We start from the raw sequence: 17,588 nt of genomic DNA on the forward strand, positions 1-17,588 counted from the left end.
CAAAATGATGGGAGAAGGGGCTAAAGGGGGACTCTCCATGAATGGAATGGTGTAGCCCTCCCTCAGAACTTTGACAATCTACTGTTCTGTCCCTCTGATACAGTACTCCATTTCACCCAAAACTCAAGAAGTCTGGCTCCCACTTGTGCACGGAGGGCTTCTTCTTCATTTCTTGGGCAAGGACTTGAGCTCCTCTTGATAGTTCTGGCTGAGAAGCAGACTTTGGAATGGGTTCTAGACTGAACTTGGGATTACTCCCACGAAAGGGATGTTTCTGGTGAGGAGAGACCGTTTTAGGAACAAACGCGGATGATTCCTTGGGGTGTTTGGAAGAATGAGCAAGAAAACCCCAAGTCGACTTCTTTTGGAGGTCCGAGTTCTGGGTCTGAGTGACTCCTTTAGTGGAAAGGGAGCACCATAAATCTCTTTTCTTCAAAACTCCCAAAGACAAGAGAGCTGCAAGTTCAAGATGGTCTCATCTGCACGAGAAAGGAATCCTAGCCAGTCTGAGGCAAAGTCTCCAGCTAAATCACTGCAATCTTCAATGCTCTTGGCTAGCACTCCGACCGTCCAGTCCAAGAAACTTCAAACTTCAAACACCCCGAAGAGGTCTTTGACAAGTTGGTCAAGTTCTGCCGACGAAAACATAATTTTTAACGAAGAAAATGACGAGTGTCGGGAAGAAGGAGCTTCTACAGTGGCGTAGGAAATATACCTTCTATGGATTAAGTGTGAGGGAGGAAAGGCAAAGGAAACCTTACCTTACTCCCTCTTAGCAGAAAGCCAATCTTCAATCTCCCTCAGTGCCTTACTAGAAGGCGAGGCAAGCGCCACTGGGGGGAGCCTAAGTCTGTCATCTGGATGGCTCCTCATCAGGAAGGTCGAGGCAAGCGAGACCGGGGGCTAGCTGGAGCCCCAAAAAGGGTAGGAAAACTTGCCAGCAAACACTGAAGGAGAACTGCATAGGCTATGAGATCTGCGGTCGGAAGTGGGCGCTTGCACTCCGAGCAGGGGATTGGTACTGAAGAATTGGCACCGGGCACTTGGGAGCTGGCGCCAGGTGCTTGGCAACTGGTACTGAGCGTTTGGGAGCTGGTGCCGGGTGCTCGGAAACTGGCAGCAGGCGCTTTGGAGCTGGTGTTGGGCCCTCGTGAGGAAATGGGCGCTTGGATGAAGACAACCGGTGCCTGAGAGGGATCGTTGGGTGCTTGGGATCCAAATACTGGTGCCCAACAACAGGACGCTCTGGAGAGAAATACTCTAGATTGTCCCTTGCGCTGCAGGAAGGTCGAGGGCTGTGACCCGGCTCCTTAAACCACTTACTGGGCATTTGAGAAGAGCGGCCAGCATCATATGCGTGCCTCTCCAGTGGACGAGATGAATCTAGAGTGCTTGCAGCGCTTCCAGACTGGGCTGGAGTCCTGAGAGTCGGGCAAAAACTGGTGCACATACAAGACGCCTTTCCAGTGGCTGTCTGTCAAAACCTGGGATATGAGTACAACAGGTTCGACTGAGGGGCTGCAACTACCCGTGGGCAAACCCCATTGGCCTCCCTTGGACTTCTGGCATGTCTTCTCCCGGTTCAGAGGTCTTCTCCCGGTTCAGAGGAGTAGGACAGAGACCTTCGTCTAGGAGAACTGGTGGGATGAGAAGCCACCTCCTCCACTTGCACGACACTGTCTCCTGTCAAGATGCCTTTCCATTGGCTGTCTGCTGATACCTGGGAATGCGCAACAGGCTTGACTGAGGGGGCAGCTACCCGTGGGACCAAGCCCATTGGCCTCCATTGGAATTCCTGTATGTCTTCTCCCAGGTTCAGGGGAGCAAGACAGTGACCTTCGCCTAGGAGAACCAGCAGGCCGAGTAGCCACCTCCTCCACTTCACTGTATTCACTATTAGGTTAAATTTCTTGTTAATCCCAGTAGCGACGTCCTCCACTTCACTGTATTCACTACTAGGTTAAATTTCTTGTTTAGCCCACAAGGTGCGGCGTGTCGTTAAAATCAACACTTTATATGCTGCACAAGGACGACATCAATATTATCAACGCTTTATTTTCAAATATCGCAGGAAATTTAGTTCCTCCCCTTAGCTCTCTTTAAGTGACGTCAGCTGTCTCGCCAGCCATTCAGCTCACTCTTGAACATAAAAGATGCCAGATTTCTCTTAATAACAGGTATAAAAATAGCAAAATTGTAAACCTTCCGTCAGCCCCGGGGGGCAGGACCAGGGAGGCTTTTGTACCCTGAAGTTGAGCAACAGTCGAAGATTTTTATAAATCTTTGTTTATTTTGTGAATTTTGGAGATAATGGCTTTTGATGATAATGCTTATTCATTTTCATCAAATAGTGACATCGAGATAGATAATTACAATGACAGTGACAACAGTAATATTGGTTTTAAAGTTAGTGTGCATAGGATAATTAACATGCACACACACACATATACACCCATTCAAACAATTAATAACTGTTGTATATTTTTTGTACTTTTATAGGTGTTTCTTGAATAGCTAAGGAGTAAGATTGTCATGAAAAAATTTGAGATTGTCTCAGAAAATACTGCACAAAGCATTCCAAATCTAAAAAGTGGCTTTTAAAAAAATGTTTTCTTTCCAAAAAATATTCTTTTTAAATATAAGTTCTTACAAGTATCTTATATATTTTTTATTATTAATCTGTGACACAAGGCAATTACAACCATGTATAACATTAGGTGATAAGTTACAAAATGAGCAAGAAAATATTGGTTCCATTACTGAAGTTGCAAATGCATAATACTGCTGTCGTCCTTAAGTGGCATCCCCCTAGCATCTCTTGGATTAACCCAGACTCGAGACTGGCCATGGCAAGGGTTGGAAGCAAGAGAACCAGGTGCACGAGTAGGTGGATTACAAGTAGGAAAGCTTTTAGCAGGAGAAAAAGCAGAAGAGGGGGAAGAAGGAATAGCAGGGTTATCTTCTAACCTAGGCTTAGGTATAGATTTTTGGCTAAGAGAAGCATGATTTTTGGCACTGGAGGCTGCATTCTTCTTCCCATCACTTACTTGTCTAGGTGAGATTTAAGTACCCTCCACTTATGCTCATCTGGTGCTGGGAGCTTGAGAGCAGGCGCCGGGCGCTCAGGCCAAACATGACATTTAGCAAAAGTTCTCTCCTTACTACATTACTGGCCCCTACACTTACTGTAAATTATATGATGATTTGATCAATCTGGTTTTGCAACCTTTGCTACAGAAGCCAAAACTAGATGAACTTGAATCAGACATAATAATAACAAAAACTAGAAAAACTGATCCTGAAAGCTATCAAAGCTTGACGGCTACTCAAAATAAGCGACAATACTTCATCAAAATCCAGTTATTCACCCGAAAACCAATGAACAAAAGCTGCTGCAAACCCCCGATGTTTACTCGAGAGCCAGTAGAAACGGAATAAGGTTTTCAGATAAGTCGTTTCCAGTACTCCCGTTAGTGGGTGGGGCTTGTCACCTACACTAAACAATTGAAGTGCTACCGTGATTTTTTAAATAAAAGGCTGCCGTGCAAGTTAGAAGCTATGGCTATGTAATTACTTGGTAAGTTACTTATATAAAATGAATACTTCCATTGTACTACAATAGATAAGTACAATTACTTATTACTAACTTTTTTGCCGTTGGAAACTCAAACCATTCGTATTTAACCATTTTACAAATCTTTTATAATGCATTAAATTGCAGGAGCTGTTGTCACTACTAACTATGAAGCAACAAAATATATGAAAGGGATTACAGTAGCACCTCAACTTAACAGATGCTTTGGGGATCTGGCTTTTTGATAATTAAAAAAGATCCTAAATTATAGCCTGCACTTGAAAATCTAAATACCTTACAGCTTGCAGCAATTCCACAAAGTTCCATCAGTTGCTCCCAGGGCTTCTTTTTATAACATATGGTCAACTTGATCCATCCTTTTAATGAAATTATTGTAAATAACAAATGATGTTGTTGATTTTTACTATGTTGCTGTTGTTGTGAATCTATTTATTAGTGCTGAGCTGAACCCTGGGACTGCTAATCATTACTGTAAGAAAAACTGCTGAGTACTTTACTCAAATATCTGAAGCTTAAGGTTAAATTTTCTTGATCTCTAGAGTTGTGCCTGTAACCATGATTTGATGTTTTTATCTAAGACTCTTGTAAGTAGTAAAAAGTCTAAGGTTGAGTTTTTAATACCAGGGTTTGATGGCCCTCACCTTATTTATTGTCGTAGCATCCCACTAAGTCCGATGACCTATTTAACCCTTTAACGCCGAAGCCCTATTTACAAAAACGTCTCCCGTATGCCGGCGGCGTTCGGTGAGTTAGCGCCGAAGCAGAAAAAAAGTTTTTTTCAAAAAATCACAGCACGCTTAGTTTTTAAGATTAAGAGTTCATTTTTGGCTCATTTTTTTGTCATTGCCTGAAGTTTAGTAGGCAAACATCAGAAATGAAAAAAAATATCATTATCATATATAAATATTGGCATATATGACAGCGAAAAAAAAAACTCGTATATAATTGTATACAAATCGCGCTGTAAGCAAAACGGTTAAAGCTAATGACTTAATTTTTTTTAGTTGTATTGTACACTAAATTGCGATGATTTTAGTATATAACAAATTTTAAAACGATCAAAGCAACACAGAGAAAATATTATCACAAAATGATGCATGAATTAAGTAAAAAGCGGACGTAAAAATTTTTTTTTTTCAAAAATTCACCATAAATCGAAAATATTGTGCTAGAGACTTCCCGTTTGTTGAAAAATGAAGCTAATTGATTGAATATTACTAGACTGTAAGTGTTTTAGCTTACAATTGCAGTTTTCGACCATTTCGGTCGAGTTAAAGTTGACCGAAAGTCAAATTTTTCTATTTATCATGATTTATATGAAAATATTTCAAACTGATAAAAGCTAAAACTGTGAGTTATTTTTTGTTGTATTGTAAATGAAATTGTGCACATTTTCATATATAAAACTTTATGTAACGACTAATATAAAACGGTGCAAATATTACAACAACGAGACGAAAGAATTTCTGAGATGTTAGTGAGTTACCGTGCAGACGTAAAGGAAAATGTTTTTAAAAATTCACCATAAATCGAAATATTGTGCTAGAGACTTCCAATTTATTGCAAAATGAAGGTAAACGATTGAATATTACTAGAATGTAAGAGTTTTAGCTTACAATTGCGTTTTTACCATTTCAGTCGAGTTAAAGTTGACTGAAGGTTGAAATTTTGGCAGTTATCGTGATTTATGTGAAAATATTTCAAAACTGATAAAAGCTACAACCATGAGCTCATTTCTGTTGTATTCTACATGAAATTGCACACATTTTCATATATAAAAGTTTATGTAACGACTAATGTAAAACGATGCAAACATTACGACAACATGACGAAAGAATTTCTGAGATGTTCGCCGGCCGAGTTACAGCGCAGATGTAAGGAAAAAAAATTTTTTTCAGAAATTCACCATAAATCAAAATATTGTGCTAAAGACTTCCAGTTTGTTGCAAAATGAAGGTACATGATTGAATATTAATAGAATGTAAGAGTTTTAGCTTATAATTGCGTTTTTACCATTTCGGTCGAGTTAAAGTTGACGAAGCTTGAAATTTTGGCAGTTATCGTGATTTATATGAAAATATTTCAAAACTGATAAAAGCTACAACCATGAGTTATTTTCTGTTGTATTCTACATGAAATTGCGCACATTTCCATATATAAAACGTTATGTAACGACTAATATAAAACAGTGCAAACATTATGACAAGGTGACGAAAGAATTTCTGGCGCGGACGTAAGGAAAAAGTTTTTTTCAAAAATTCACCATAAATCGAAATATTGTGCTAGAGACTTCCAATTGGTTGCAAAATGAAGGTAAATGATTGACTATTACTAAAATGTAAGAGTTTTAGCTTACAATTGTGTTTTTTGACCATTTCGGTCGAGTCAAAGTTGACCGAAGGTTGAAATTTTGGCAGTTATCGTGGTTTATATGAAAATATTTCAAAACTGATAAAAGCTACAACCATGAGTTATTTTCTGTTGTATTGCACATGAAATTGCGCACATTTTCCTATATAAAACTTTATGTAACGGCTAATATAGAACAGTACAAAAATTACGACAAAATGACGAAAGAATTTCTGAAATTTTTGGCGAGTTACCATGGCCTTAAGAAAAAGTTTTTTCAAAATTCACCATAAATCGAAATATTGTGCTAGAGACTTCAAATTTGTTGCAAAATGAAGGTACATGATTGAATATTACTAGAATGTAAGAGTTTTAGCTTACAATTGCGTTTTTCGACCATTTCGGTTCAGTCAAAGTTGACCGAAGGTTGAAATTTTTTGTAGTCGACGTTTGCTACGTCCACTCGGCATTCAACAGACAATTTTAGTCGACGTTTGCTACGTCCAACAGGCGTTTAAGGGTTAACATGAGAAAAACTTTGGGTATAGTTGCCATGAAGTCATAAAATTTTCAGTATGATCTGCAATGTTTATGTATTTGCTGTTTACTGCAATCTAAATAATACTGACAATTCTATATACAGTACGACTGTTACTTGGAGAGGATTAGTATGGCTCAGTCACGGTTAAAAAGCTTCATTCGTTATTTGTGTAGACAACAATGCAAAGCACAGCACGTGGCTTAATTCAAATTCCACAGACCAACATGACTGATCTGTTCTTGAATTCTGTATATCCTCCAATTTGTCCAGGTAACTGAGGAACCTACGAGTATTTCAGGTACTGGACCTCACATTCACAGATGTTCCAGCTATCGTCAAGTCTAAGGTCTGCAAGTATAAAGGCACTTCTAACCATTGTGCCAATGAGATGGACATATCTGTCAGTAAGTAGGGTATTCCTAATGTCACCACTGGAAAAATGGTCTGGCTGAAATCTACAGCCAACTGGGATCGAATTATTGAAGCTTGTTAGGCACTTAATCTTTCAGATGCTGTTTCAGATACAGACCCCAAAAAACTGAATGAAATACTGATGGCTATTTTAATAAGGTATGTCCTGAGAAAGGTCATCAAGTTCAGTATAAATGACCAGACATGGTTTGATGATACATGGAAATGAACTTACCATAACAAACAGACACAATTCAACACATGGAGATGAAGCTGTTTACATGAAAATTACCCCATTTTTGTTGAGTCTTCTGTACTGCTAAGAGAATTTACCATACAGCTGAGAAAAGCTTTTGAAGCTAAGCAGTCAGCTGGAGAAATTTGAAGGAATTACTTAGCTTCATCTGTGGTGGACCTAAATTGGCATCATCTACTTTTGGGTCAAGCATACCTTTCATTCCACCACTAGCCTACTAACAGATGATGGTAGATTGGTTACTGGCCCTCAGGGGAAGGTTGAACTGATTCATCAAGCTTTTGAAGCTAAACAAGGATCTTGATTGCTGGGGTGGAGTAGATCCTGTTGGTTTCTTCCCTTTGGTTTTTATCCCTTTGTTTTTTACAAAGGTTTTTAGCACATTGCCTCCCAAGATTAGTAGATTCTATAGATTTTTTGGTTACATTGTAATGTACAGTACTTCTGAAGATGAGTGCAAGCTAAGTAATTCATGGCCTGTTCTACAGAGTGGCATATCTGTAGACATCAGTAACTACAGGCCAATTTCTATTCTTTCTGAGCTCTCCAAAGCTGCAGAAAAACTTAATCACTACACCTCTGAACATGTGGCTGACACAGGAGAGTAGGTCATGCAGGAATATCTCTTGCAGCCAACAAAAAACCAACGGGATCATCCAGAGACCAGGGGTGATGATTATTCTGTTGAACACCCTACAAAGGAGACTAAAAGGTGGAATGGTGTAAATGTCTAGATTGTCCCAAAGGTGTTGGAGGGCATCTTCCATCACCAGCCAAGGATCCAAAATGGGAGAACAAGAAGACAGGAAGATTTTTGTTCAGCACTGGCACACCCCAGAGGTCAAACAGCTGGTGGAGAGACCACTCCATCTCTACCATTTGGCCCTGGTGATTGAGTTGATCTGCTAGGACATTCCTCCTGCCAGGAATGTACCCGGCTGAGAAGAACAGCTTGGTAAACTGCTTCACTCATGGATCTACAATGCCAATTGACACAGGATCCAAGATATGGTAAATTTCCCCAAGTTGAGGACATAACCCATGGTTGTGTTGTCATTCACTAGCGCTACTAAGTGACCTATTAACATTCTTAGACTCCTCGCAATGCTAATCATGCTGCCTACATCTCTAGAACATTTATGTGCAGATAAAGTGTTTCCTTCAACTACACACCTAAAACAAACTTGCCTCCTGGTGGACGGCCAACCCTCTTCTGAACTGTCTTACAATAGAAGTATTTCAGGGGAGTCCAAGGGAACTTTTGATAAGAGATTCTTGTCATCTGTCCACCATGCTAGATCCTCCCTGACATCTCAACTCAAGAGGTGAGTTGAGAAGGAGGATCTTGACAAGCAGATCACTCAAGCTTCAGCTGCCACCGCAGCAAAAGTGTCTCCAGAGATATCACTTGACCAAGGATTACCTGCAAAAGCTTAGCTTGGTATTTCTGCCAGACCAGGAACTATACCATAACTTCTAAACATGCTCACTTGAGAGTCCAATGGGAAGGCTCTCACAGCTGCCAAATCTAAGTGGTTGCCCAGATACTTTGCCTGCTGCTTGGAAATGAGATCTAACTTCTCCCAATTTACCATGATCCCCAACCAGAGGCAAAAGGGGAGGAGGTTGTTTCTTTTCAGGAGCAACCGTGCCAAAGATGATACTAGGACAAACCAACCACCCAGGTAAAGAGCAAACATACACACATCAAATAAGTCAAAGCCAAAACCAAGGTGAAAGCCCAGGAGAACACCTGTGGGGTCACTGCTAGTCCAAATCAGAAAACTTTCAACTGGTAAACAGTCTTTCTGCAAAACAAAGCACAGGAACTTAAGGGAGTCCTGATGGATGGGTACTCAGAAGTATGCATTATTTCAGGTCTATCAAAAGTACTGTATGTGCTCTTTCAAAGTTGAAATGAGTCTACAGCACAAATTTATAAGAGAGAGAGATCAATCACTGGTCTCCAACTGCCAGTTGCTTTCTCCACTAAGGAGCAGCTACTGTAAAAACCTGGAGACTGGTGTTCCATGACTTCCATGGCACTCTTCTCTTTCACTGCCCCACCTCAGCTGACAAGGACAGAGTTAGGTGAATCTAGGGAGTACGGTCAGAACAGAATGGGTGTTTGAGTGAGCAAGGGGATGGTACCAGTCCCACAGGACTGATACTACACAGGATTCCACCACCTTTCTCTTCCACACTGCCTAATAGCATGACAGGAAATGCCCTACTTGTGACAGCAGAAGAAGGATATTACCACCCTCAATGAATCCTACCCTCCCTTCTTCCTCAACTTTCCTTCCTTCCTAGCCACAACTGGGGGGGAAAACAAAAGGACTGGGAGACTCCCTTCCTTTGAGAAAGAAGACTGGGTTCCTTAAATGGGTCTGGGAGGAGCAGGCTTGCTCAAACTCTAGAAGTTGTAGGCTTAGGTATTGGCACCTTCGTCAATGAACCAGGTTTGAAGAACTCTGGCCAGATGATAAGAGAATCTTGGGAATCCAACCTTCTCAGCTCAGCTGCTATCCCAAAACTACTGCTTGGAAAGAGGAGTGACAAGACCAGCATCAAAATGTCCTTCAATGAGGGGTGAGAGCCAATCATGTCTTTCCTCAAAATCTGGTTGGTCTACGTTAGACCTCTTGTGTGTGAGGAAAGTCACCACCTTCCCTCACAACACCAAAAACTTCCTGAAGGGCACTCTCTCATCACAAGACATGACACACCACAGAGGAGTCTGCCAATGTGTTTCATCAAAGGTCAAGCTATGAGACTGCATGGATGAGAGATTCCACAGACACATACTCCATGATATTCACCTCTCCAACACAGAAGGAAACACCACCCTTATGAACTTTCTACAAAAGGAGGTCATTTACAGACTGACAAGTTCAAAATCAGTGGCATAGCCTCCACTTCCTCCAGTGTGTATTACCTCCTCTGATGTATGAATAGCAGGGGGCGGAGCTTGCTTGGTTTGTTGAACACGAGAACTCCCTGATCACCAGATCAGGGAACTTACCTCGTCCAAAACAACACAAGCAGGGTGCGATCAAGGCAAACTGACCAACAGTCTCACTTCAGAAGTGCAAGCTAGGGCAAGCTCTATCAACAAGACCATAACCAGGTGTGAAGCTGAAGTGGCCTCTATGAAATCATTACAATCAATATCAGCACAATAACCTCATGAAATGCTATTCCAGCTAAGCATGAAGGGGTTCAGACAAATGGGACCATCAGGACCAAATAAATCCCCTAAGAAACAAATGTTATCCTCTTCAGCCAGAGCAGAAGACACAGGCTTCTGCTCCCTGGATCACTCTTGATCCCATGATGAATGAACTGAACATCTCATGGGAGAATTCCAACAAAGCCCAGCAGAACTGCTATCCAAACAATGTTTGGCCCTGGACTCTGTTACCCTAGCAATGCCCCTTTACTTGGTAGCCCCTGAGCTAGTTGATGGCACAGGAGAGCAAGCTCATGCATTGCCAGTCTCACGTGTCTCATGCACAGGTAGTGAGCCATGTGCATAAGAGATGGAGGAGATCAATGGAGACCTTTCTCTCAAGTGAGATCGCTCAGCATGACTCTTTCTTATTTGCCCCTAAGGAGGTGTGTGGGGTGAAGATTCTACCCATATGCCATATCACACATGGTCAGAGGACCTCATACCTGTAGAGCAAAAGGGTTGCACATGCCCCTCTCTGTATGTCTCCTTGGAGGCAAAAAAGACAGGGGTTGTCCCGAGCAAGCATGCATGCCCAATCACATGCAGACTTATCCAACAATCAGCCCGAGGGCTCGCTTGGACAAGAAAGTCACATGACAACTGTGACACGGTGACAGAGCTCCCAACCCAAGGGAAGGGGAAGCTTATGCCTGAAGTCCATCCAGATTTCTTGTATGTGGTCTTAGACTTCCCTCTCCTTCTTCTCCCCCGTGTAAGGGAAGAAACACCAAGGATGAGGAGGGGACAAAGAAGAGTTCAACAATGATGAGGTAGAATGATGCCAAGAGTGCTTCTTTTCTATCCTCTTTAAAGTCTTGCTTGTCTTCAACAGCCAAGGCAAGGTCCAGACAGAAACCAAAAAACACAAAAAAACCAGAGGATACACTACTGGGAGTACTACCTAACAGGATGATCCCCCTCCTTTGCCATAGCCAAGGAAGCTGGTACACCAGCAGATAAAACAGGATAGGTACCAGTACATCTTGTCCTCCACCAAGTTGTCTAGGAATGCTACAAATGACAGGTTACTTGATGAGAATAGACCAAATCTGCTGCAAATACTGTACTTTTGAGGTGGTCTTCTTGGTTCCAGAACATCAAGATCTGATAAGGTAGAGGGCAAGACAGTTGTAGATAGTGCACCACCACCACCAATAGCTTCTTAATCCTCCAAAGAGAGGGCATTGCCAGAATCCTGCACAGCTCGAATACAAACCCCCAAAAGGTGTGTTGGTAATACTGGCAGATTGAGAGAGAAAGAAATGAACCAGAAGGATTCACTGGCTTCATTGGAGGAATACACCTCCAATGAAGCCAGTGAATGCTTCCAGTCCTTCTTCCTCCTCTTACCATACTTCTCTCACTGCAGAGAAGTCAACACAAAACAATTCTGGCTGGGGGAATTCCACAGCATTCAATAAAGGGCAAAAAGAGAGAGTGTTCAGCAGGATGTCTACTCTTCATGATAGCCAAAGAAAAGGTGGCTGGAGGGTAAGCGAGTCAAGGGTATTTCCCCTTTCACCCACTATATCCACCAGTTAGGGACCTTGTTATGGTCCAAATTCAACGACCATTCAAGATCGCACTAATGATACTCCTATATAAAAAGTGATGGTTTATATTTCTGTAGGATCAAATTAACTTCTTTGCAAAGCTTTACCCTTTTCATTCAAAAACCAACTTTACTCACTTTTATGATTTTTACAACCGACACCTCACCTTTACTGAATGTCAAAAACCTCAGCCCTATTCCCTAATTGCAAATCTTGCAATCAGTTTGCAAATATTAAACTGCTAGTCCATCAATCAATGAAAGAACCAACATATGTGGTCCAGATTCTACATCTGAGGTAGCGTATCTGGGTTTGAAAGGTATATTCTTCAATTTATTGGGAAACCAGACTGGCAAGAGCATCCTTTCCAACAACATGATTATTCATAGTCCATACATCCTTTTGATATGGATGATAATCTCTTTTCCATACTAATTCACCCCCATTTCAAGTATGCCTTGGGGGCAGTAAATTGACCACACATAACCAGTGGTAAGTATGTATGGCAGGTGAGTCCTGCTCAATTCTAATGTTAGTTCCATATACTGAATGGTTGGTCTTTGTCAAACCCTTCAGTTTCTTCGTTTATCCTACATCTTAATACAACAATCATGAGCATAACACTAATATCAACCAATTAAGGTAATACACTAGTATCAACCAATTAAGGTAATACCTGTTAAGGAAGGTTAGGGAGGGTCATATTTCCTGGTGCTATAGCCTAGGTCAGGTTAGGTTGAAGCAGGCCCAGTGCACCTGCCCCAGTTATGGCACGATCTGGTACACTTGGCTGGGTTGGGTTGAGCTGCAGTACTTTAGGATGCAGCTCCATATTTTGGTAATTCTAAGTACAAGCTCTGTGCCTGTTTTTACCTTGGAAACTGGTTCTTTCTACACTTTTTGGGCTTCTGATACTGGCAGCGAGTTTGTTTGTTGTCGGCCAACTGTTATTTGCCCCCTAACTCTACTCAACAGTAAAGGGGGACTGTGAGAATTCGGGGTTTTGGGTGAGGTAGAACACAGAAATGGAGCGGATGTGTTTACGTTGGGGAGGCGCCCTCTGGAGATGAAAAACGAGAGGGAGCCATTCGCCAACAGGAGGGAGTTAAATGCATTTCGCTGTGTTTAGTACTGGCATCGTGGGGATGGACTATTTAGATCTACCCTGAAGACTACTACCTCACCCCTCTAGTTCGGTAACTACCAGTTTATGTGCAGTAGCCTATGGGCACAGTGTTTAGCACCAGGTCATGGTAGCCTTCAGTTGGTAGATCTAAGTAGTAGCTCCGCCGCGGCAATTTCCTTCTAACTTGACTTTTTCTACAGTTATTTGGTTGCTAATTATGGATTTATCTTCAATTTTTGTCGCACAAATGTAATTAACCTGTAATTAACCCCTGAAGTCCATCCAACAGGGGGTTTCCATACGCAATCTTCACAAGACAGAGCACGGGTGCGTCTGTTTCGAACGGTTCATATCCCGTCCGGCAATTGCAATAACTTGTTAACGTATGGGTACCGCCGCCCCAGGTCCAGTACTAAACATAACAAAGGGACATTCCATTTGGCCGACAACAAACAAATGCACCGTCGGTATCAGAAGCCCTAAAAGTGTAGAAAAAGCCAGTTTCCACGGTAAAAAACAGGCGCAGAGCTAATACCTAGAATTACCCTTCAGTTTAACCCCGGTTGGGATGTGGGCCACCCTTTGGTCGAGTAGGCCTAATGCCTGGTACACTAAGTTAGGTTAGATTAGCCTACATCCCTGTTAATTAATCTTGTCACATCTTAGCAAATTATTATTTGGCAAATTAGCCTAGGCTACGGGCCCAATTTAGCAGTTTTACTGATTTAAGGCCTAGGCTATAGGCATGAATCTCATGTATTTCAGAATGCTGGGCCTAGCGCATCCTGTAGGCCTAATTTTGGCATTTCTTACAATTCTTTCTTCATATCGCCCTAAAACCTGGGTTCCCCTTAGGGGTCCACCCTCAACTATTACGCAGGTCTTTCCTTAAAGCGAAATACCAAAGTGGGCAAAGGGGAAACTCCACATCGAACATACGTTCGTGAGTTTATCAACGAATACAAAACATACTAATATCTTAAATTAACACTTTATAAATATCTTAAACTTACAGACGTGACACTGGAAACTGCAAGCAAACAGCCCAGACTCACCAGTTGCACAATCTACCGGCAATATCGGCTAATTGTGTTATTAATTTGCCAAAGCTAAACTACCCTAAACTTGACAACCGGACTCACTTATACGGGTATGTCGCGGGTCGGGTGCTTTTCGATTCCACAACGGATGGGACACCGTTATCTCAGAGAATCAATCTACTCGGTCTCGGTTGTCGTGCTGTGCTGTTGCTGTTGCTGTTCTCCCTTGACAATCACAACTTACGTCAGGTTACAACATGTGTTTATGTTGTATTTCATTGGATGACAACAATCGTATGAAATCCTCTTCAAATGCTGCCATCTTACTACTCTCATTTCATACGAAAGTGCGAACACAGTGCGACATACATCATACTTTTGATCAAAGCATATGGTAGAAATAAGTAGTAGCTCCGCGGCGACGATTTCCTTATAACTCGACTTTTTCTCCAGTTTTTTGGTTGCTAATTATGGATTTACCTTCAATTTTTGTCGCACGTTTGTAATTAACCACAGAACTTCATCCTTGTTAACGTCCAACAAAAGCCAGTCCCCAGAGAAACAGGAGTTTACGAAATCCCCTGCTTCGACTGTGACCAATCTTATATCAGTTTTACAGGTAAATCACGCACCCAGAGATTAACACAGCATAAACGTTCAGTTAAGTATGGAAAAAATGGAAAACAGAGCTCAGTCATTTTCAACCACATAAATAACCATAATCACAGAATGAACTGGAATTTGTCACATATAATTTGTAGCAGCAATTGTCGGTTCAAAAGCCAGATGATAGAATCAACTTTTATTAAACAAAGAAATACGATGAACTTCTCAAAAGGAGCCTGGGACTCATATATTATAGATAAAATCTTCCTACAACCGGCGATTAAGAAGATTAAATAGAAATTGTCAAATGGAGTGACGTGATGGCCGACCTATGGACCTTTGGGTATACACACCGCTTTTCTGTAACTCTTCTCATTCATTACTTGCCTGAAGGGAGAGGTAGTTGGTCTGTGAAATATAGCATTAACTTTCTACATTTTGGTGTTTTTATGGCTTTTATATATATATATATATATATATATATATATATATATATATATATATATATATATATATATATATATATATATATATATATATACATACATATACGAACTGTTTACTTGCCCTTTAGGAATCCAACCATCTGTTCAATTAATGATGTTTTTGTAACCCAAATTCTACATACATAATCTGCATTTGCAAAAAGACTATTGAATGCTAACTATTGTGCCCCTTTTATCTGGCTTTGGTTTCTCACATTACCCGCACTGTTTAGTGGCAACATTTATGTTGCAACAAATATCTTCACTGACAATAGACTAGTATATAAACATGAATAATTGATATTATACATTCACCCAGAGATCTAATTAAAACCATAGAGCACAATCTTTTGACTGGCAAAAGCAACTAATTAACCTCTGAGCAAAGAAACTTCCTAGATTTTACGTTCAATTCATCAGTGATTATTTATGCGAATCTTAAATTTCTTTCTGTACATTTCCAATGCTCTGTGAGGGGTAAAATATCATAATACTTCGCTTTAAAAAGCTAACAATATTACTCGTGTATAATTAAAGAACAACGTGTTTTATGGCGTGAAATGAAAATCGTATCTTGCATTCTTACGGTTACAGTGTTTTCCAAAATGAAATCCTCATTATGTTATGTTGATCTTAAACTATACCGGTTGACGGTAGGAGCTATTGTATTTTTAGTGACTTTGTTTTATTTTAGATTATGGTGCACTATGGAAAATATAACTCGTAAATCAACAAGTAGGAAAATGACTCATGAAATCAATCCACCGAATTGCACGAGCAACTAGCCAAAAGGGGAAGAGTAAATGATTTGCAGTTGTATTGTTTGATTCAGTTTTTATAAATACTGTATTTACTGAAGTTCCTCATTCTTCAGGAAGTATATTTCTTGGTCACAGGCGACAGGAAATTCAATTAATACAATTTGGCTAATCGTGGAAGGGTTTTATTAGATATCTAAACAGGTATAATCCTTACCATAAACAGCGATATTGTATTTTGAAAGGACATGCTGTAATTATTTTGTATCTAATATTCTGTTATATGTCATCGACAGCAAATACATTTAAAGGAAATCGTTCTACTGTAAGAATGTTTTCCCAATATATTATTGATTTCTCGAGTGTCATGTTTTTTGTCAGTTCCTTGATAGCCTACACTGTCTTGGATCTTGGAAGTCATAAGATTCACATTAATTTTTCGGACTCCTGTCATTTTTTCTGAATATCAGTATTACTGGTATGATAGAGACATATTGCTTGTCACGTCAGTTTGCGTAAATCAATCACTCTATGATGTGATTCTGCCTTGAAAACGTATTTTCAGCAATCTGCGGAGTTTATTGCTCATTTGTTTCAGTGCACCAGTTTCCACTAACACAGCTGCCGTTTTTCAATGGTTTCATACCTGTAGCCTACTGTGATAGCTTATCTTTTATATTATCATCTCAGATCTATAGTTCAACGTGGCTAGTTATCTTTAAGCGGAATACCTGTCTGTTATCAGTAGGCTACTGACATTGTCCGAACAAGGAGGAAATTGTGGACAGAGAGTGGAATGGAATATAAAATTTAGGTCAAAGACCAGGCACTGGGACGTCATTCAAAGCTGAAAGGGAAATTGAAAGTAAAAATCTTTAAATGTGTAACAGGAGGAAACCCTCGCGGTTGCGATATGAGGCAATTGTTAGTAGAGAGTGGATTAATTGATTAATTGTGGGTTGTCTGGCGTCACAACTACCAGGGTCAGTTAGTTAGTTATAAATGATTTGTTTAACCAGACCTCTGAACTCTTTTAGGGTTCTTCTCGGGCTGGGAAAAGAATAGGGGAAAGAGTACATAAAAAAATTAAGTAGTTAACTAAATAAATAAATAAAAAAAAGGGGGGATTAGAGAGGAAAAAAAGTGGGGGGGGGAGATTATATTTTACTTATCAATTTAATTTTGTTTAAGAAGAGAATGATATTATTAATTGAAAAGTTATTTCCTTCTGCTAGAATATCCTTTATTGATTTATTTTGTAAATAAGTCTTTCTTTCATGATGCCATCTGGGGCAGTCAATCAAGATGTGTTTGACACTGATGCCGAATACTAAATGTGATCTTTTCACTTTTATAATAGTATGTTATACAAAATTAAAAATAAAATTCTGCTATAAAGAACTACATATAAATTTGATTAAAAAGAAAAAAAGAAAACAATAACTAAAATAAATAAATATAAATAAATAAAATTCTGCTAAAAAGAACTATTAATAAATTTGATCCGATAAAAACAGTAGGCTATAACTTAGGAAGAAGAAGAAGAAGAAGAAGAAGAAGAAGAAGAAGAAGAAGAAGAAGAAGAAGAAGAAGAATATACTAAGACAGCACAACTGTCAAATATGTTTGAGAA

At 40.2% G+C, this 17,588-nt stretch overlaps 1 protein-coding gene across 3 annotated transcripts in view; it reads right to left on the reverse strand.

Annotated features, from left to right (window-relative positions):
* obe (obelus) overlaps positions 1-14,457 on the reverse strand; it is a 437,154-nt gene extending 422,697 nt beyond the window's left edge. Inside the window, exon 1 of one of the 3 annotated variants that reach the window (XM_067124317.1) lies at positions 14,209-14,457. The gene's annotated coding sequence lies outside the window, so the exon portion shown is untranslated. Of the gene's footprint in view, positions 1-14,079 lie in introns of all 3 variants that reach the window. The other 2 variants (XM_067124318.1, XM_067124319.1) reach the window with 2 other exon arrangements.
* Between the last annotated feature and the right edge of the window lie 3,131 nt (positions 14,458-17,588).

Source organism: Macrobrachium rosenbergii, chromosome 22 (assembly GCF_040412425.1).
Source record: "Macrobrachium rosenbergii isolate ZJJX-2024 chromosome 22, ASM4041242v1, whole genome shotgun sequence".
Lineage (NCBI taxonomy): Eukaryota > Metazoa > Arthropoda > Malacostraca > Decapoda > Palaemonidae > Macrobrachium > Macrobrachium rosenbergii.